This window comes from Manacus candei, unplaced genomic scaffold (assembly GCF_025592945.1).
Source record: "Manacus candei isolate 608988 ecotype Guabito, Panama unplaced genomic scaffold, ASM2559294v1 h1tg000014l, whole genome shotgun sequence".
In the NCBI taxonomy this organism is placed as follows: Eukaryota; Metazoa; Chordata; class Aves; order Passeriformes; family Pipridae; genus Manacus; species Manacus candei.
This window is the reverse complement of record NW_026138062.1, coordinates 58859283-58882024: the sequence shown is the minus strand read 5'-3', so window position 1 is coordinate 58882024 and position 22742 is coordinate 58859283. Positions and strand designations below refer to the sequence as shown.

The 22742-nt window shown below is 38.8% G+C and overlaps 1 protein-coding gene across 15 annotated transcripts in view; it reads right to left on the bottom strand.

Moving 5' to 3' along the window:
• The window catches only part of ZBTB20 (zinc finger and BTB domain containing 20), a 475348-nt gene that overhangs the window by 366761 nt on the left and 85845 nt on the right, over window positions 1-22742 (bottom strand). For 11 of the 15 annotated variants that reach the window (XR_007903182.1, XR_007903183.1, XR_007903184.1 and 8 more), the window contains exon 3: window positions 14442-14563. The exons of the other annotated variants lie outside the window; for them this stretch is intronic. The gene's annotated coding sequence lies outside the window, so the exon portion shown is untranslated. The remainder of the gene's footprint in view (window positions 1-14441; window positions 14564-22742) is intronic. 15 annotated transcript variants of the gene reach the window in all.

Sequence of the window (22742 nt, the reverse complement as noted above, 5' to 3'; positions counted from 1 at the left end):
GGAGCACAGTTAAGCAGGATTCTTGAATCCATTCATAACAGTCACGCTGGGGAGGGCCCTGAGCATCATGAGGGATCCCATACCCAGGGAAAACTGGAGCCTGCCATAGCTTCTGGGCAGTACAGGAAAGCGTTACTCAGACAGGTGGTTAGAAGCACAAACCACCACCTGCTCCTGGATCTCCTCTCACTGTTTTCCCCAGCTGACTCTGGCCCTAACTGCTTTCAGCTGGCCAAGGCAGCTGCCCCGCACTGCTGCGAGGGAGATGGCTGCAGGCTGCTCACAGGCAGAGGGGGGAGCAGCAGCTGCACACCCCTTCCCTGCCACCTCCTGCACACAGTTCTCTCCTCTGCTGGTCCCTGAGAGGGGGACCAGCCTGAGGCTTCTATTTGAATTCCCTAGCTTAGTCAAAAACCCCTTGACTGCAGAACACTCAGCCATGGGACCTATGCTATGGGTATGTTCAGCAGATTTCAGTCCCCAGAGCTGCCAATTTGGCACTAACACATAATTTGTACTAAATAACCTTTCAAGAATTCAAACACAAATAATGTAATAATAGCAATTAGAATCTTTACTGAGAATAGCTGTATCAGATACTCAGTCCAGTCATTTCACAGAAGGCAAAAAGCACTTGACAAAGGAATCTGCACCTTCACAGGCACTAGAGGTGTGCAGGTATATGTAATAATTGCATTCCTTGTGTATTAATGTTTGCATATAAGAAATGCATGCTGAGCTAGCATAACACCTCCTTCCTCAAATAATAACTAAGTTTCATACTGTGCCTGAAGTGCTCTTTATATAGTACACAGAAATGGGTTATGTAAAGATTAGAGCTGTGAGAGTTGTTCACAACATAACTAAAAATTTAGCAACCAAATCCAATTCTAGGCTAGGTTTACCCAACACAAAAGTCAGGACAGTTTTACAGAAAGGTCTGTGAATTTTTAATGGTTTTGACACTGAAATCATACCAACCTTATACCAACAAAGAGAAAGAAGAATAGGAGAATAAGAAAAGGATAAAATGGCATTGAAAGGGGCTGGAAAAGAAAAAGGAAAAAAATTAGGAGCAGTAAGGTTTCTTCCCTTTTTCCTGTGCTACTGCCCTTCTTTCCCATGGTGAAAAGGGAAAAAACAGCCCCCAGCTTCCAGTGAGTGAATCTTGTTATACTGGAGCCATGATGCAATGTGTGGAGTTCAGGGTGTTCAAATGCTTTTGTATGCACATGCATCGTTACTAGGAGATGACTAGATTTGGTACCAGGATAATATTCCATCATTGTGTGGTGTTTTCCCATCTGATGTTGCCTTTTCCCCAGTTTAAAAAAAAGCGAAACTAATAAAAAAGAAAATTAAAAAAGATACAATAATTGTTACTGCACACTCTAATGAATTATTGTGTTCAAGGTTCCTACAAAAAAAGTAATATTATACTCGGCTTATGTTTTAATTGATTTATTAATATTTTATCACAGGAATGTAATTTAAGCTCCTCATGATTTAGATCTCATAAACCTTTAGCATTTTGCAAATTCAAATTCCAATTTAAAGCCAGGGCGAGCAATTAACTTTTCTATCATCTTGTCAGGGGAGAAGGTTCGTGTTTAATTTGAGACAAAGTGACAGAAATATATATACACTGTATGCATTACCCCAATTTAATTTATGAGTCAGCACCATCCACCTTCCAAATGTAGATTTAATGGAAGGGGAGGAGGGAGTGGGGGGAGACCCCCCGCTACTGTGGCACTTGCTGCAATATCTGCCCCAAATTCACTATTGAAATAATGTCCCTGGTTTATTGAGATGCAGGGCTAGATAGATTACAGCTCTATTTTCAACCCTTTTGTTTTAATTTCCATTCACTCATCACTTTCTCATACAAAGTATGTTCTCTCAAATGTCAACTAGCATTTCCAAGCTGGCAATGGGCAGTTGAAGCCACGGCAGGTACTCCCACTGCCTGTCCCAATTTCTCTGCTTTCTGCCCCCATCAGTCCCCCTAAAAGGCAGACAGCAGACAAAGAAAGCTCCCTGTAGGATTGACACGAGCTAATACCTGTGGGGACAAATCCTGTAGTCCTCCCTGATGCAGCCGTCACGCTGAAGTCTGTGTGGTTCTCGTTTGATTAAGGAGAAAACAGAAAAAAGATGGTGCTACTAAACTATTTTTGTTCCTATTACCCACTCAAAAGGACATTCTAACCTCTTTTTGTGTAATGAAGGAAACCTGCAGTCTAAATTTGCATGGGCAAAAATTTGCATGAACAAAATAAACAGTTGGTTAGCATTTGCATGTGCTGTTTTAATAAAGTAAGGGAAAGGCTATTTTATGGCTACCTGCCAGAAATTTTTCACCTCTGCTGTCCCCACAACACCGCTAAGCTTTACACATGTGGTAGCTCATGATCTGACAAGAAGGTGACTGAGAAGATGGCCCATATATTACCTATTGGTCTTTACTGTGTCCCTAAATACTTAAATAAAGCAAGCATACTTCAGCTGTCTAGGGGAGGAGAGGCTTCATTAACACGTCAAAACTTTACCATTACTGTCAGCAAGTCTGACAGTCCTATCATATCCAAGGGGATTGTTTCAGAAAGGAACTAGGGGCTCAATTCCAACACTTCTATACACAACCAAGCTGAATCTCAAGAATCCCAAAATCTCGACGCTGCAAACTCAAGCCCAGAAAGTCCAATAATCAGGTCTTGTCCCCATTTACAGAGCTGTTATACCCATACTGCATATGGGTATAACCTATATCCAAAACCTACCTAGGCAAAGCATGTCAGATGGAGCCAATTCAGAAAAATTCTTCCTCCTTGTGAATTGAAAATTTTGGCCTTCAAAACATATGAAAACTGAAACTTCTTTGAAATAAGCAAAAAAAATCTCCACCAGTTTAAATTAAATGAAATATTTTGTTTCACTAATTTCAAGGCACTCCTCTGTAATTCTGAGGCATCTTTAGTACTATTTTCTTTCCTTAGAAATAGAAAAAGAATGCTCTTGTATTGAAAAAACATGATTTCCTTAAAGAACAAAACAAAAAAATAACGTTTCTGTATATATGCACACAGACCAAAAGTTTATTCAATGCTTTTCTCCAAAACTTCTTGTGCGGTCTTATATCAGCTTATGGTCAAAATCTGCATAGCAAAAAAGAGACTTGAGGTACAGTCATTATACAAAATCCAAGATGCAGAAGATCTGATATTCACCCATATTTAACTCTCAATACATGCTGGACTTAAACTTGAAAATCTTGTTTCATGTCTTATTCATTTATGAAGCTTCACTCTAATTCAAAGCCTTATTGCTCTCTAAACTCAGGTAAAAAAGCTCTGCTGTCATGCATATTTTTAGACAAATTATAACAGTGTCCTGAAATTTCCTTTATTTTGTGGTGTCTGCATTGCTGACAGACACCAGCCCACACTGGCATCACTGCTGAGGTGTCCTAATACTTGTCTGAAAAATACTATTAACTGCACATCACAGGCATTTTGGGGTGCATAAGAAAACCCAAAACTTAATTACACTGGAGTACTGGTGTGATCTCACATGACATTTGAGTTACTGTTACTAAAAACAGGGAGATTGCATTTACTTAATGCTTCTTACAGTAAACCAGTCAATTTTAAACTTTCAAGGTTGTATAATCAGACAAAACAATACTGGATGGGAGGCGGGAGGAAGGGGCTGTGGAATTTACAAGTGCAAACATTTCACGCAGCAAGCAGCAAAAAATTGTTTATTCTGCTAAAACAGAATATTCCTTGAATTACTATTGTATATGAACTAGCACAGGTAGACAGACTGCACAGCATAAAATCTCAACTAAAATAATTTGCAGAAAAGATTACCTCACTGCACCCCCAATATATCTCAACACATTCTGCATTTAAATCAGCCTTTAAATTCTTAGATCTGTTCTTAATGCTGCGTAGCCATTACATCTACTCAACATACTGGGAACACTGCCCCCTTTTCCATGCACTATCCACTCCTAGAGGGAGAAGAATTTTGATTTCATCACTTTTCTTTTGTTATGCAAGTTTTACCTGTTTGAGTCTATGAAGTTTACCTGCCAAAAAAAAAACCAAACAAAAAAAACCCAACAAACCGAGGAACCTTTCCACTTCCAAAACCACAACCAGGCAAAAAAATTGATTTTGCTTAAACTTACAACATGAACCCATGACACTGAGCAACAGTAAGATTTCAGACACTGAACTCAAAAGATGTTCCTTGGAATGAGTCACATCCAGAGACACTAACTTCCCTACGGGTACCTTTGCACTTGCCAGGTCTCCATTTAGAGGGAGTGGTAATGGTGGGTGTGGAGGGGTGAGGAATTAAATAACTTACCCAATCTTTCCCTTACCCTCAGAGCAGCAGAAAAAACTATATTACATTATCCCTCTGCTTGGAGAAAAGTAAAACTATCCCTCTTCATTTCTCTTCCTGTGCCCTCTAATCCTAACCCCTCCTCTTCAGTTTCTGAGACTTTGATAAGGGAATATGTGTACAAAGCAAAATGCTTGCTAAGTAAAGGCTTGCCAAGCATGCCTATGTCATAGAAATCCAGAAGTCAAAAAACTTTTCTAAGGGAAGAATCTTAAATCTGGTTATGGCATGAACCTGCCTTGGAGTCACATCAGCCGGACTCTGAAGACAAGGATGTTCAATCTTACTTCTGAATGTTACAATGTGCATACTTAGATTAGGAAACATGTTTAATTTTTATGCTGTATCATCAAAGACATCTCCCAAGGGCTCCAACAGGAGTGTCAAATCTTGTAGTCTGTGTTGTCAGAGTTTTTATGCAGGAAAGTTTGCTTTTCATGCATTATTTCAGACCTTTGCAAACTACTTTGACTTGGAAAAAAAATCCTATCTTCCCCAGTTTTTGAGAATTAATGATACATAAGGTAGCATAAGAAAAATCTTTTCAAATTAAACTAACTTACACCTGATTTTAAGTACAGCTCCTCCTTCCAGCAAACAATGTGCAGTCACTCCAGTTGGACAAAAGCATCACAGTTTGTAACACGTAAGGTAAAATTATCTACTGAGGAGTGCATTGCTGTAGTTGTACCCTACCTAGGACCAAGTTATACTCATTTGAAAAAGGGGGATGAACCTTTAGGGTGGGCATAAATGGGCAAACAAATTATCTCCTTCTGGTCTTCTTGAAATTTGGCATGCAAAAAACGATGTTGCTACATAATCTTGCAAATCAGCACGGTTTTGAATCAACACACTCCCCCTCCCATCAAATTATAAAAAAAACTCAAGAAAGACAACTCAGAGTGACACCTTAAGAGATTAAAAACAGAAGCAGCAGAATAACCCGAGAGGCAGGGCCACTCTTTGTGAAAGGGCATTCTTCAAAAAGTAGCTTCTGAAGCACACCTACACAATTGATACACTACTTTACTTAACGTTCCTTTTCATGTTTGCCCAGGTTCATGTCAAGGGTACAGCAACCCAAGGTGTTTCCACAGCAAACTTTCATGTCCGCTGCAATTTTCTCTTTCAAATTCAATACAGTAAAATGAAATGAAGCAAAATGAAACAATCTTTATATACCAGTTCAGCAAGCATTCCCCAGCTCTCATTGTGCTGCATCTCTCATCAGCTCTCATTTACTCAGACAAGACAGAAAAGATTTGCAGATCCTATTACACTTTCCCACCCTATTTCCCATTCTGTGTGTAATTTTTTTTCTTCAAATAATACTGATTGTGTCAACTGGAAGAAAAAAAAAAGAGAGAGAAGGAAAGAAACAGGCACTCTTTGTGTTCTCTTTGTAGCAATAAAATATGAAAAGAAGAATTCACAAGAAAACAGCTGAATTCCCAGTGCTTAGAAAACGGACCTGGATACAGACACATTCTACTTAGAGCAGCATCTCCCACTAAACTGTCAAAGTGTCAGGAAGAGTTGTGTGCACTTTTGTCAGTGAATAATGTAGAACACAGTGCACTTCCTACCAACTGAAAGTCAAAATCCTGGAAATTGCAATTTTATAGGGAGAGTAAAAAAAAAAAAAAAAGGAAAAGGAAAGAAAAAGTGTTTTGCATACCAGCAAAGTGATGAGAAAGAAGGCAAGACCAGGGTAGGCTGTTACTACTGGTATTGACTTTACTTTTGTCCTTCAGGGAAATCAAACAGAATGTTTTAAAGGATAGAAATAGTGAAGAGTTAAAATGAGTAAGTCAATTGGTAAGAGAAATCAGAAATACTAGCTTGCTTTGTAATCCACCTAAAGATGTCTGATTTTACAAGCAACTCAATTCAAGCACATTTTTTGCTTCAAGTACATGCATGCTCTCATGGTAAGCTTGAGAATAAAAGCACCCTTTGATTTTCTGCTACGTTCTGTCTCATATACTAAACATTTTCCAGTGTTTGCAGAAAGTGAGGCAGCTGATTCTAAAGAAAACAGTCTCTTAAGAACCTCTCTTCAACCTGAGACCAGGTCCATCAGGTTTACTATGAGAAGACTGATTCCCACCAAAAGCTGCATGTGATTACATAATTAAAAACTGGAAAAGCACAGGGAAGTTGAATTAAGGTTGCTCTGTCAACTTTAATTCTAGTATTCACAGGTTTGACTTTTAAATATATGAAATATTATTTCATTTTTTCCCCCATGTATTTAATTCCCTGGATTTTCAAATAGCCAAGCGAAAAAGGGAATCTGCTACACACCAACATATCAGTGCTTTGTGGCTATCAACAGTATGGCAACTTGCAGGCCCACTAGACAGATCTCTGCCTCTTGAGTTCATTAAAAAGCTGATAATGGTAGTAGGTCCTCCTTATTTTCATGGAACAGCTATTGTCAGGCTGGTGAAATACACAAGTATCGAGTAGAACAAAAATAATACGTCCTTGCCACAAAGGTCATTCAGTTGATTTCATTCCAAACCATGAAGGCACAAGAACTCTTAAAAGATGTTATCAGAATATTTTAGCACAGGCAAACCCAAATGTTTTCCTTCAGCATCAGATTTGTGAACAGCCCACCTGTGGCAGAAGCACCTCTCTCAAAAATTACATTTAAAGCTACTATAACTAAAAATGGTTACAACTCAATAAAACTTAGATGAGAGTGGTTTCTGTAATGGTAACTGCAAGGCAATGAAACCTGTGTCTAATAAATGTAGATAACGTGCATGAGACAGAGCAAAAAGGAAAATGCTAGGCAGGCTTTAAACAATCTGGAACATCAGAAACATGTAATTTTAACTTGGACAAACACAACAGAAGCGTGGGTTCAAGGAAAATTTCCACCTAACAGAAGAAATGATGACTGATTTAGCTGAACTGTTCCTACACATAGATTATATTCAGGCAGCAATGCTCACTCAGTTTAGAGGATGAAGAAGTGCCTCCATCATCACCAAAATCTTCTACACACTCCTGCTGCCCTGGGGATTAAGATGCTGATAGTAACAGTAAGTGAAAAAGGGAAGATTTTGTTCAAAGACATGGGAGAGAACTGCGAAACAGGAACAGAGGAGCAGGAGGGGTCTCTGCCACCGGGCATTTTGTCACCTGTAACAACTTCAGTCACTTCCTCCTGAGAGAAAACACAGATCATCACTGAACAAACTGAGAGCACGACAAAGTTATTTCTTAATTAGATGAAAAGTTAAAGTAACTTTATTCCTCCCCAACAAATCCTACATGGCTTTTCTTGTGCACCTACCTGCATTAATCTGAGCACAGAAGGTCCTGCTTTACTAAAGTTCCTGCTACCACAGACTCTCTTTCACTGGGAGCACAAAGACAAACTGACTGCTTTGGAAGGAGGAAAAAAAAAAAACCACCCCACCCACTATTCACCTGGTACTGTTCATAGGAGGCACTAACCTGACCATACTCCCAAAACAGCACTGCTCCTGTAAATGTATACATTACAAACATACAGGTCTGGAATTTATAGTCAACAAACAGCAATACGTTCCCACCAGGGAATGTATAAACACTTGTAGAAGCAAAAATACTCAGACTGGCTGCACCACACACAGTGTTTATTTATCTCCCTTGAAGAAGATCAATGGGAGAAGACATTTGAAACAAATTTTTAAACAATATGTCACTTTCTGTTAGTTTATGTCAGTGGGGCTTCTTCCAAGTACTTGTGTCACAGTAAGATAGGGACACGTTTAGATAGTTTTCTTGTTCCTTTACTCCAGTCATGGCAGCTGGGCACAAGAGAACTGAAAGGAGAAGGGCTGCTAGTCTGATCGAGTTACTGATTTAACATTTAGAGTCTTTGCAGCTCAAGAGAAAATTGCTCTGTATTTGTAACCTGAATGCAGGTCAGTAAATTTAAAAGGTCAGGCTGAACATTTAAAATCTTTTTGTTATTAATTCTCCACCAGCTCCCAGTTGTGTGAATGCCAATGAGCAGACTCAGCTCCTACTGGGCTGAGTAGCAGTTAGCCTGCACCTCTGAAGACCAGGTCCTCAAGAAAATGCAGGAGCAGTTTTGAAGCAACGACTTTCTACCATACAAGCAAATGCATTCTCTGTTCACTCAAGACACACTTAAAGCACAGGAGGCACAGTTTCTTTACTAGGGCCTCCTCATTTGTTGCTAACCCATTAGCTTAATGTCAATGCAACTGAGTTTTCTCCATCCACTTATTTCACTCTTCAGGAATACACAAACTGTTTTGGAGCCATCTTGCACTAATTTACACAATATCACAAGATTTGTTGATGCTTCTTAATAACACAAATAACTCCCCATAGTACACAGCACTTCTATAACTCCTTTAGTCCAGAGATATCAAAGCACTTTGCAAACAATATGTTTGCCTCATAAACCACCTCCACTGCATTAGGTCCATGTTATTAACCATACTTTACTACCATCAAGAAAAACTAAAATAGAGTAAGGTAATGCAATTCAGCAGGGTTACAAAGAAAACAGTAGGAATGGGAGCCAAACGTGAGTTTGTGCCTTTCTAGCCCCCCAGTTCATCAGAAAGCCAGCCATCTGAGATGGTGAAATTCAACAGAAGTTATGATTATGTCTCAGGTAGATTTATATTTCTAAGATGCAAATACTATGGTGTGAGGTTTATGCTTCTGGCCTTTCAAGGGTCTTCTGCCTCTACAACAGCTTTTAAATACTATGGGAAAATACACATAGGAACATGAAAACTTTTGAGTTTTCTTTCCATAGGATTTGATTTGCATTTGAAAAGATGTGGATGATAACAAGGAACATACCTAAAGCATCGCAATAAATTTCAAACTGATTCCCTTCCGATATAACAAGTTCAGCCTCCAAAAACAGAGAGATGATCAAGAACGTGTGTGACTGCCACTTTCTGTTACTACAGCAATATAAGTAAGCATCTGCTTCCTGCAGGGCTGCTCAATGCCAAAGGATTGCATGAAAAAGTCAGTTTTCCCCTATTTTGGTAGATCATACACACTCTCCTATTGTGCCTCATCAAAATGCTGATGAGGGAGGAGTGGAGTGCACTGAAAGAACAAACAGGCACTGGAACCACTGACAATAAACGAAAATAAAACAATAAACCTACGGAAATACCCTGGTTGAGGAACAGACAACTTCAAGTCAAAATCAGATCTGAGGCAAACAGACCAGTCCTTCTGGAGCAGCACTTAAAGGTAGCCACGACCTGATCCATCATCAGTTTATTAGAAGCTGCACATCAGCTTCAGAGGATTCTTCTCAGACAGGAAAGCATTCAGATCTCAGGACCCTGATGTCTGGTGTATCCCCCTCTCACTTAAGGTTATTTGCACCCCGTACTCCCCTCCTCCAGACCTAAGGCTCTAGACTTGACACCAGACCATTGGTTTGTCTAGATTTCTAACACCAGAGGAATTTATAAGAATAGATGAGTGTTTGTGACCACATATCTGGTAGTAAACTTGTTTCAAGGATCAGTGTCTTGTGGAGTACTCACACAGCCAAGAAGGCAATACTATTCATTTTCAGGCTCTGGTTTAAGCCATATATTACTGATGCTTTGCTTTACTTTCTACCTTAAATATACTTGGAAATTTGTCATGAATCCCCATAAGTAAGTACCCTCAATGAGTAGTTTTTCAAAGAAAATTTCTCTTGCATTGTTGGTGCAGTAACCTTCTAGTACTGATGGCCTTATACAGAAGTAGTCTTTTGTTTTAATGACTTTAAAAATCTCTTAAGATGCTTTACCCAACACTTTTATGAGCAAGTAGCTTTCTGCTCTGGGAATGTCATCTCCATTACTAACTGAAAAAAGTGATGCTTATGTATCCCACACCAATACTGAAACATAATCAAATAAGGAATACTGGTTAGATATTAGACACAGAGCATATAAGAGAGACAGAGTGAAGCTTCAGTAATTGTCAGGAGAACATAGCTTACTGAAAACAGATCTTGTTTCACAGGAAGACAAAATTCTTGTTTATAATTTAGCACTAAAGAGGAAGAAGAAATGCACCTAACATACGTTCTGCTGATAAGGCAACCTACATTCCTACAGCTTTTAAAGGTATTACACTGAAAGAAATATATTTTGTATGCTCATACAGTGCCCTCAACCATAAAAACATATGAACAACCATCATACAGGTTACATTATCAGTATCCTACTTACCAGTGCTTAAAAGGTGACTGCTACATTGACCAAACTCCCTTAATTTGTGATTTTTTCTAGTTATGCACCTCAACATATTAAGTGGGTGCACCTTGTACCCTATCCATTAAAAGACTACTCTGCAATACATTTTCCCAAATCAGTGCACTCAAACTCCTAGAGAAATTATCCAACAGCATGAGCTGACTTGGAAAAAAAAGTCTGCCTTGCTGTGAAAGAAGAATTACCCCACCAGAGCTATCCCCCTCACAGCTTTTTTTTTTTTTTTTTTATTATTTACTTCTAATGGAAGCAAAAACCCCTATCATCTCACCTACTCCTCTTTTAATAAGGAATGACTGCCGTGACTACCCCCATCTAGAACCACCATTCACTGCCAGCACCTCTGCTCTCCTCGTGTGCTTAGAGAATAACTGATTAGCACTTTGCATAATTAACCTGATTAGCACTGTGCATAATCAAACTGATTAGCACTTTGCATAATTAAAAAGAAATAATAATAATAACAATAATAAGCAGTAGGTAATAGCAAAAGCTGCTAGTCCCAATGCCTGTTCGTTAGCTCTAGGATTAGTTTAGTGTGGCATATTTTATTTCTTAAAACTATTTCTTTAAAGCTGCACAAGGTCCTGAGAAACACAACTTCTAATTTACTATCAAGATCAATAGTGAAAAAATTAGTTGTTCCACTATTACAACTTAGGATTTCTTGTGCCTCCCACTGCTGCAGCAGAAGACATTTAACAGGATGGATGCCTGGTCAGATGGACCAGTGGTCTGATTCCCACCTCTGTCTACAGTATTGCTTTTGGATTCATTATCCCAGGATACAGAAGTCTCACATCTTTTAATGCATATATATGCTTGCAATGTACTTCCAGGGTAGGAAAGCTGTAGTATAACAATTGTTATTGTTGAGACAAGTAGGGTAGTGAGATGCGTATCCTCAAAAATATGTAGGCATTGAATTCTCTCCTGCCCTGAACAATTACTCCAGACCACAGGAAGCATGGAAAGGAATATGGAATTAATCAGATCCTTGCCCCTAAGCCTGCATCATTCTTCCCCCATTTGAACATCACTTGCCTGTATGTATTTTTTGCAACCTGTTGAAGAATATGAGAGACAGAAGGTACTTTATTTGCTCACCTGTCCCATTTCCACCGTAAATCTCCTAATTAGTGTTTCAGGTTTAACAACCACCTCCCCAAACCTGAGGAATGTGCATAGCTACACCTAACTAGATTGAAAACTATGTGTCAACATCCATGTTAAATGCCTGCATCACTAGTAAGTCAGTTCTCCTGGACATTCAATGCCAGAAAGCCTAGAAGACTTTTGCCCCAAGTGAGTCAGTAAACCACTAACATTTTCTGTTCACTAATGTGGCCTCATTCCTCCTAGCCATCACTGTACTCCATCTTTCCCCTCACTTCAACCTCATCTCTCTCTAGAATCCTTATATTATAGCTCAGATTTTCCTTGCATTCCTCACAGTCTTCACCTTACATATTCTATTATACCTTCAAAAGTACCTGAAATATTCACTGCTAACCCTCCATTACCTCCTTCAATGATCCTGTCTACATTTCCCATTGGGTAGCAGACACATGTTATGGCTTCTTTGCTGAGTGCTCAGTCAGTTGTTGGGACACTGGGCAACTGGGAGGTCAGCTTGTTCTGAGTCACAAGTCTGACTGCCCTTTAGCCGACCAGAAGGGAATTGCAGTGTCTAGACTGCACGCAGCCCAGATGCAGCACACTGCGTGGACCTGTCCTAGAACCGTAGCAAAAATACTCCCACTGTGCTAGTTTCCCTTGTGAATTCTCTCTCATAAAATGAGGCAATGAGAAACTGAGGAGAAAAAGGGCAATAAAAGAGAACTTCACCATAATTAGCTGGAAATGAATTACCCATGCACAGAGGTCTCTCCATCACCCCAAGCTAAGGAACCCACATGAACAACAAAGGGTGCAGAACTAGTCACTCATTTCACAAGTTGTTTAGTTTCAGAAGAAAAGTGTTGCTGTAGAGATTTTTCAAGTCCAAATGTTCCTGGTGAAGGTAGTTCCAGTAATTCTGGGAAGGAAGCCAATCCCTTGGCTTTATATGTAAATATTTAAACAACATTATTTTTATATACATATATTTTATACACACACATATATATATGTCTTTAGACTTCCAGACTTGCAAAAATGCAACAGAAAAAATATGCAAGTCGACCTACAGCTATTGTCTCATCTGCCTGAACCATGATAACTGATCATCAGAAACACAATACAGCAATGACTTCAAAATAACCGAGCCATGTCATCTTTGTATTCTAGTCCACCCAAACAGAAGTGCTGAAAGCAGGACTAGAAATTCTAAGGTAGAGAGATAAAAGTCCAAAATTTTTTTCTCCTTGGAAGTGGCAAGAAAATAAGGTTTATCTATTTTAAATCTTTCAGAGCCTAGATGGACACGAGTGCTCTATCCACTGGAGGTGTGGAATCTCCAGCTTTGGATGACACAAAGTTTCACATTCCTAGCATCTTAGTGCTGTGACACCTGACCGTAAAGCTGTGACTTCATGTTTAGAAAGGTCACTGTTGCTTCAGACTTAAATCAGGTCCATACCTCAAAAGGGATAACTTGGCAAAAAATGCAAGTGAAAGAATGGAAAAATATCTGTTACTGAGATTCGGTGGATAAATAAAATGGAGCGGAAAAGAAAGCTTTGAAATTGTTGAGGGGAGGTTTGATTAAATGGAGGAAGATGATTTAGTGAGAAAAAGGTATCCAGTCAGAGCATATGATGAATAAATCAATTCATGAAAATAAAATTTACCACATGGATTCCACCTCTGTCTACTCAGTAAGCAAAAAACAGTCTAGTGCAAGGTACATGTATGTAAATTCCTAGCTATATGATTTAAAGAAACAAAAAACTTATGAATACAATACTTATATATCTGTATGTACAGAACAGTCAGTGTGAGTTTTAAGAAAAGAACACAGAAGTGTATAGACATAAAAAACCCTGCAGAAAACAGGACCAAGAGTAGGGCAAGTCTTTTAGAAAATATCTTAATGGCTTTATAAAAAGCCTTCATCCAAAGTTTGAGGGGCTTTTGCAATCTTACATTTTTCTATTGCAAAATACACCTGCTTTCTTCTCTTTTTTTCCCCTAAACTAAATATTTCTTCCATCTAATGACTCTCTTTATTAGACAGCATCTAATTTGCATACATTTACATACAATTTAACTGCTAGCTTGTGAGAACAAAGAAATGGCTCTGTATTGCACTGAAGGACAATACTCAGAAAAGGAAGGTATAAAAACCAGCTAGCTCGGTGGCTGTATATTCTCTTTGTTTCAGAAATACTAGGAGTTTTAAACACACTACTTAAAGGGTGAAAAAGATTATTTCATCAAACAATGAAAAAAGATACAGTGCAGGTTCCTTTTAACGCATTCTCTCTCTGGCCTGGTTAATGGGATTTAAGGGTCCAATATTTCTTTGCTTTCTTCTGTTTCCTTTATTAGAACTGATGGATTTAATTCTGTCACATATTTTACTTCATATTTTATTCCTATAACAATCTATGCTGAAGTTCAGCTCCTATGCTAATTCAATGCTATCTTCCTTTCCTTGCAGTCAGCCTGGAATACAACTGAACGATCTCTGATGGGCATGAAGTACGCTGCCCTCAATGCCCAGTGCTAATGGATTTTAGAGAGAGTCTGCCAGAGTTTTACCTTGTGGCAACAAGTCTAGAGATAATGAAAACTTACCATGTAGCTGACTGGGAATCAACAGGAAGGGAAGCAGGGCTGAGCTCTACTTGTGAGAACAGGGAGGGACTGTGGTCAGAGTAAATGCAGGATGTAAAGGATGCGTCAAGCCCTCCAGTTCCCTGAGGAGAGGGGGGGGGAAAAAGAGGATAAAATTATCTTTAAGATCTTGCACGAAGGAAAAACCTTTAATAACAGTTGCCAGGAACTCCAATACAGGCCCTACCAAAAGCATGATACAATCAGCAAAGGGTTTTTCTCCAAAGGCTTTGCAGTTGAAGCACCAATTGCTCAGGACATCTACAAATCTAATCCATGTAGACTTGACATAATATTGCAGGAAAAAAAAGCATTTCAGGTTGCATGCTGCAAATCCCCACGTCCCCTCAAATGTGCAAAACCCAAGGATACAGACTAATCTGCCATTTGTCACTGCCTGCACAGCAGAGCCAGTAGCTTCACTTCTGAACTCTCCCCTTCCCAACATCAAACTCAATGACCTGTCTGCAGTGGGGCTGGGAAAGTAAAGTATCAGCATTCAGTGGCACACGGATGGGTTAAAGAAAACCCAATCACTCTGGCAGCATGTTCTGAGAGCCTGTCCTACAGAAACATATCAAGTGAAAACTTTTCTCGTGTAAGCAGACCTATTGCAATGGAATGGAATAGGGCTACTCATGGTAAAAAGCATTAGGCCAAGTCAGTGTGCATACAAAGTAGGTGCAAAATTCAGGACCCAGCAGTCATCTGCTCTGCTCAGTTTGCCCCAGCCAGCCATGTGGTATGCAGCACATTGGCTTTATGTGATCAGCAGAAGGCCAAGTGTTAATTCAACAGGCAAACTCACACCAGCATGTGTGGCACAGCAACATTGTGACTGATGATAAAGGATCCACATCACAAGCTGTATACACAAGAAACTTGGGTTGATACTGCCCTGATGTGACTCACTGGCACTTAAAACACATTAAATTAAAATTTTCATCTGAAAATAATCAATAAAGTTGGCTGAAATGTTAATGAGGCTTTACTCTTTTTCAAAGGGGAAAATTCCCTACTGCTTACAAAATTTTTTTTTCCCTGCCTTATCTGCTTCTAATGACATATAGCAAACAAACCTCATAAAAGAAATTAATCAAGCTTTCACATTATTTTCCCTTTTCAAGGGTGGAGAGGTTGAGGTGTGTGATCTTCAGCGTTTCTGATCTATACCAAAATGCATGTCTTAAAAAACTAAAGAGGAAGGAAATTCCAAAGCCACAGTTCCTCTGATTATCATATCCTATGCTCACAGATATATCTTGCTGAAACCACTAAGTTATTCTTTCCAGAACGTTAGTGCAGCACAACTGCACTAAGATGTAAGCTGATTTTAATTGCAGCTGCCAAAATTCCACCCCTCTCTCACCTCCTTTCTCTCCTTGCCAGATGCCCCCAAGTCTATCCTTGATCTAGGACTGGATAAATGTCTGGTTCAGGGAGCTTTCAGATGAAGGAAAGTTTCTTTCCTATGTGTTTTCAGCCACATCAAGCCCCTGCTTCAGCTCAGCACCCAGGCAGGAAGCTCGGAGGTTACAGCTAAGGAGGTAGTAGAAGTGTTCAAGTGGAGGAACAGCAACAGAGCAGCATCAACATTGATCAGTTTAAGCTGCTGTGGGCCTACATCTTGTGATGTCTAGGGTTGCTTTGGTATGACACAGAAGAAAGGTTCTTATCGCACAGCTGGAAGCCAAATCAATCAAAGTTTTATAGGTAAAAAAAGCCCCCACTCCACATACTAACTTAAAATAAACTGGCGGGCTATACAGATCATACAGAACAGAAGTAGTCTGCTTCTGATGAAAAATAGCTTGAGATAATGGTGCAGTGCTACAATCTGCACCGGGCATTTTCCAAGTGGCAGGTTGAATTAGCCTCAAGTGACATGCACTACAGTAACACTTCCCTGAGGCAATAAGGGAAGGTCCCGCATTCAATAGGAAAGAACTGAACTTTCTTGCCAAAGGGAAATGATAAATCATGTGGTTAAGAACCACTGTTACCAGAGCATCAGGAAGTTCCTGAACAGTCTTTCAAGGACTTCAGAAAATACTTCTGGAAATAAAGAGCAGGAAATTTCTTTTACATCTCTAGAGTTACCATACTGTGCATGTCTTTTGCTACTTTCCAGAGCACAAGCATCAATTCCATCCTGATTAGAAAGTAAGCTTTACCACCATCAGTATTTTTAAAGTCACTCTGCACAAACAGTTGCGCAGGAGGCTGTGGGATGTGTATCTGGATTTCAGCTGAATACAGAAGACACTGCAGTTCAAGTCTCTTCCTTTAGCTTCTGTGCTCCAGGAATAAGAAAAATGAGAACATTTAAAACCGTACAAGAGAGATCCTTTGGCATAAAGGAATCATCCAACACCACTATCAATAGTTCAGGAGAAGTTGCTAAGAGCTTCACTAGCCAGTTAGCACCCACAGGGGATTTACCATCTTTGGAAATTACAGTAACTGATAAAACAAAAAGAATCAGTGCAGACATCTGATCTTCATCCATCTTCATCAGCTCAACAGCCAATACCTGCCTTTTCAGTACTGCAGTTAGAATTTGTATTGCCAAGTTACAACTAGGCCTCCAGGGCAGGACTCCAGACCAGGCATAAGAACTGGTGACTTTTTCTGTTCAGCAATAACAAACTGTGCTTTCACCTGTAGCACTACATACCAGCATATGTGAGTCTGAAGCAATAGCATCTACACAATACTTGTTTTCATTCCAGTCTTCTACACACTCTCAAGACGGCTGCAGTTATTCTGTCAGTCATGGGCAGCTCCACAGGTTGTTACACAAACTTAAACATGTTCAAGTTACATGATGCCTATACAATAAGCTTGGCTGGTTTCCCCAAAAGGAGACTCCCATTTTCTTTCAACTGCCTTTAAGATACAGCAGTTACCAGTACAACGCACTTGTGCATTAAATTATTCTTGCTGTGGCTTCTCACTGAATACACGTCTACATAAAATAACTGTTCATTGGAAAACATGCATACTTAAGCATCTACATGCTAAAATACATATATACAGACATGTAAAGTATTCTGGCAAATATCTGTTTGATTGAATTAATTTTACTCTTTCTACAATACAGCAGATGCCCACATCAATTCTGACTGTCTTTAAAATAATGACAGGAATCTAAAAAATTTAAATTATGCCAATATTTGAATACTTTCTATTCAAGTGCTCTTCATCACCTTAAAAGTGTATTACCACAACACCAGCCTCAAATTTTATCTTCTCTTTAACAATTCTTCTTGGAGCTTAAAGTAGGTTAAGCAAATTGTTCATCAGATTTTTCCCTTTCCTTTCTTTTGTTGTTATATACTCCATTGAAGCTGAGAGATGAAAATGTAAAAGTTGGTTTAAGCAGAAGAATAATTCAGTGGAAAGGCACTCCTATTGCACCTAATTAAATCCTGGCATTTATCAAGTTCCACTTTTTGTACATAGCAGTGGGATTATCCAAAGGAACAAGCGTGTGATTCTCTTTCCACTCAAATCGTGGCAAAGAATTCCAAGTTGAATATATCAGCAGCACATTGAGACCAGCTTCAAGCACTTTTGAAAATTCTCCCCCTTTCCAACCTTCCCAGAAAGTGGGCATAAATAAATAAACCTCCACCACCTTGTGTCGTGGAAGCAACATCCAGAAGCTGCAGTTTGTGTAGTTCTGTCAAGTTAAAGATGATGAGAATTCCCTTTTAAATACAAACAATATTTCTGAAGTTAGTAAATTCTTGCAAACATTCACTTTGATTTGATAAGTTATATTTAATACAATTTGCCTCAGCAGCATTTTAAACCATGACAGCTAAAGCATGAGTGGGTCATTTTTACATATGAACGTGAAATCTCTGCAGTTGTGTACACAGCCTAGATTATGCATGCAGGTCCACACTCCCTGAGATAACAAAATTACCCGGCTTGCACTCCAAGCCAGTCAGAAACTGTGTAGTAGCAGATAGCAAAGTCAAGCCCGAGCCAATCAGTCCTGCTAAGCAGCTGCTATCTCTGTTGCTTATTAGTTCACCAGTATAGTAGCCACAACCAAAGGCTTCAGATGGGCTTACAGTATGCACAGAACGAAACTGTCCCTGCTCTCAAAATACCACAGAAACGCAACCGTGAATGAATACTATCAAAGGGTGGAGGTAGGAGAGAAATCTATTTAAACTTTTCTCAAAACATTATTTTTTCAACACTGAAGAGAAAATCCTTACTCTTGAATCCTGTATAATAACAGAACCATGCTGTTTGCTGGCAGAATGCTAAGTTTCATTTTCAGCAGAAAAAAAATTGTATAATAATTTTTTCTGATTTAGATGGGGTTTAGGTCAACCTTACCTACATACAAATGAATGTTTTGTTCAAATTACAGGGTAATTTTAATTAGGACACCCTGTTAGACATCCTGTTGTTCTATTTAATGGACTTTCTCAATTATGAGAAGAAACACCTCCCCACCCGCCTGCGACTTGAAGTAAAAATTATGCTGAATAAATATACAAAGACAAAAATTATTATTCGACATCAGACCTTTTTATTTCTGTTAATCTTTATTTGGCAACTGCTGTATCAAAAGGGCAGAGTTCAGAATCCCACACCTATTAAACACCTGTTTAAAAACCACTTGAATCACTGGAACCAGCCAAATATGTCCCAATTAAGCAGAAATGTTGGCACTGCAGTCCCCGGTAAGGAACACCCATTGCCATTTGCTCTCATTAGGTTAAACGGGTTTCTTGGGACATAACTGAATTCCTGATTATGTGCACTGTAAATGGATGGAGAACACCAGAACAATAAAATTTAATTCAGTGTAGCCTTCTGTCCAGTTGTCAAGCACAGAATTTTGGGAAAAGGGAAAAACTGAACCTTTGGGGAGTGGACAAGAGTTATGTGTACCACATGAGACAACTCATGCTTCTTTCAAGAAATTGCCTGGTTGATATAACAGAAAGAACTGGGCTGAGATTTCTTCTTGAAAACACTTCAAGATTTAGAGTTGATTACATTTTTCTCAGCACCTCCTCCTCTGTACTTCGTATTAGTTTGATTCCTTTACATAGTTTTGTTAGTTATAATACAGTATCTTTTTGTATTCACTTTAGTGTTAAATTGTTCACCAGTTTCTTCATTTTGTACGTTTATGATCCAGTGCTGGAATGCAAAGTCCAGACAATAAAAGCTTTGTTCACAGATCAGACACAGTACTGCAAGTTTTCCAAATATTTTTATCAACTTATTCAAAAGCTCTTCTGCATGGCAAACAGAAGAATCTTGTCTATCATTCATTTAACCTCTTGACCCCTGTCAAGGATGCGGACATGCTTGCCAATAAGTAACAAGTCAAGTGGTCTTTTTCCAAATACTCAACAATACATTACAGGGTGGTGCCACTAGAAAGCCACTAGACAGAATCAGAGCAGAGTGGTAGTGATTAAAAAGTATATTTGAGATGGTTCTAATATCCATGCTCAATCCCCTATAATCCCACTTCATTATCAATTTATTAACTTCCTTTGTTGTCCTTTCTGTCACCCTTCTGTGCTAGTCACTAATACATCTTAGTTTGGAAAGTGCTCTACCCCATGTGCACAAAAAGCTAGCATACTTCACATAAAATTGATCAGTTAACTGTATACAAGTAAGAGATGTACAGAGTCTCCAAACTGATATCTTCAAATCGAACGTATAAAAAGGACGGTTCAGCACTATAAACACTGTTTAATTCACAACTCAGAGTCAGGATGTTAGCAAAATGAAAAGAACAGCTATATATTTTTCTCTTCACTTATGCCAGATAGACTTCTTAAGAACATAAATCCTCTTGGTTTTCTACTACCTTTTGTACTTAGTGTAGATTCGCAATTATTTAATGCCTATATTTCTAAAGTAAATTTTAGTTCATGAAAAAAAGCCTTTTAGAAACAAAATATGTCAGCTAGCAGTTGCTGCTGACCTGATACTATATTTATTTTCAAAACAACCATAAGAGTGGCAGATGCTTTCTTGTTCTGGTTGGCTACAAATGGCACCAAGAAATCCTAATATAGACACCTGCATTCTTACTCTTTGCTTGTTTCCTCCCCACACACACACTCAAGTATTTTTGCATACAAACAACACTTTCTGATTTGCTATTGCTATTTATTTAGATATTCATGGGTGCTATATTCATTGTGGTTTTAAGAACAGTTTCCCTTCCATAATCCTACTGATCTCAAGGATGCTCAGTACTCAAAACATGTGAAAAAGATAAAATATTCCATATTTACTCTCCATTATTTAAATCACAGATTTAAGCGTTGCTGCTGATAGTGAAAATGCTTTAAAATCATATACCATACGAGGTTTGTGAGAGCCACAAACCTCAGCCAATTTTAATTTAAGCCCTAGTAACCTCCCCTCTTACAACTGGTTGCTGGCATTTTGTTCATTAGATGATATCTGTAGCTGCAGCACTTCCAGACTACAAAGAGTTGCAAAAGCTATCATTACAAATGGATGTTTTTATTGGTAGACATTTTGAGACTAACCAAAAAGGAGCAGGAAAGCAGGAGCCTGAGTGGAAAGAAAACAAAATAAGCCCACAAACAAACAAAACACTACAAATCACAACAGGACAAGAGAAAAATCAAGCAGTGACATCACCTCGCTGGATTAGTAAAAACAATTCTGCCTTGATTGGAATTTCACTTTTTTTTTTCTCCTTTGTAGTTCCATTAAACAACTATTAAAATGTTTAGCTGCATCACTTTCACAGATACAAGTAATACAAGGTAGTTTATCAGGGTATCTAAGTATATTTAACGCAACTTAAAGATAAAACCAGTAGTATTCTGTACTGTAAAAACAAAGAAATAAAGGGAAGCATCTCCTTTGTACTGAAAAAAAAGTCAAAACCAATTAACTCTGTAAGTTTCAACTGACATTTTCCTTCCACTGAATCAAAAGTATATTTTGAACTCTAGAGAAGTTGCCTTCAGTGACACCCTTCAAATGCCTGAGCTCAACAAAATGCAGAGAGCTACGAATTAGCACGTGAGTTGGAGAAGCAATGGAATATTCAATGGTAGGGGAGACTTTTCCTACATCCCAAATATCTACAGACAAATCTTTTTATATGTGATATAAATGCAGGATACAGGTTTAAAGGAGAGAAAGAAAAACAGCTTCAGAATCACCTGGAACACTTTGTGGAACTGACTTTTAATTGCCTACAACAGCAATTTTTAAAGCTCTTGCAGGAGGCAATTAAATCCCCATACATCAGCTGAGGACAAGACCCTCTCGACCCTAGAAATATGTGGTAATACCCAACAAATGAGGGGAAAGAGAAAAAAAAAATAAAGAGAGAGAGAAGCCAACCCAAATACTTAAAGCCAAAAGAAAAAGTTAATCATAATTACTCTCATGTCAGTAAATACCCTCTTCCTCACTATCAGGACTCCACAGCAGACTGTGTCTTTCAAGACAAAGTCAAAAACTGTGGTCCATAAAATAAAAACTCAGGTAGCAAAAGAAAAGAGCAAGAAGTGAGGTGTGGGGCTAACACTAAAGATGAAGATGGCTGGAATTAAGAATCCAGATCCATCCTTTATCTCTGGAGCAGGGAGGGATAAAATAAAATGGAGGCACATAAACTTTATTCATAAAGTAAGGTGAAGTCAGTGGAGGAATATATTAAAAAAATTAATGTTGCAATATGCCATCTTGTAATATTACATGGAAAACCACACCACTGTGTGTTGTTAATGTATTTGGCCAAGTGCACTACTGTATTTAATTTGAACTTTGATTACAATAAATCACACAATACAGAAAGGCAACCAAGTGACTCACAGTCCATTCTGAAATCTTACCATATTAAAACTTTGACTGCAGTAGGAACACAGTAACCAAAATCTATGCACGCTACATCAGAGGAAGGGAGCAGAGGTATTGAACAGAACATCCCAGGACTCTGTGGTCATTTGTTAGACATGAACAGTAACTTGCCATGCCAGCAGCTGGACTGTTAGAGCAGTAGATAAATTTGGTGCTCCCTGTATCAGATACAGCAAACCATGGGCTGCCCAATTTTCTAAGGAGGGCACAGACGCTCTGCACACCTGAGCACTATTAACTCTTGCTGCTTATGAAGAAGAGAGTCAGTATTGGCAGAGCACTGGCTTGAAGCAGGGGGGAGGCAGTTGGAGGGGAAGCATAAACCTGTTTCTGCTCACTACCAACAACGTTATTACA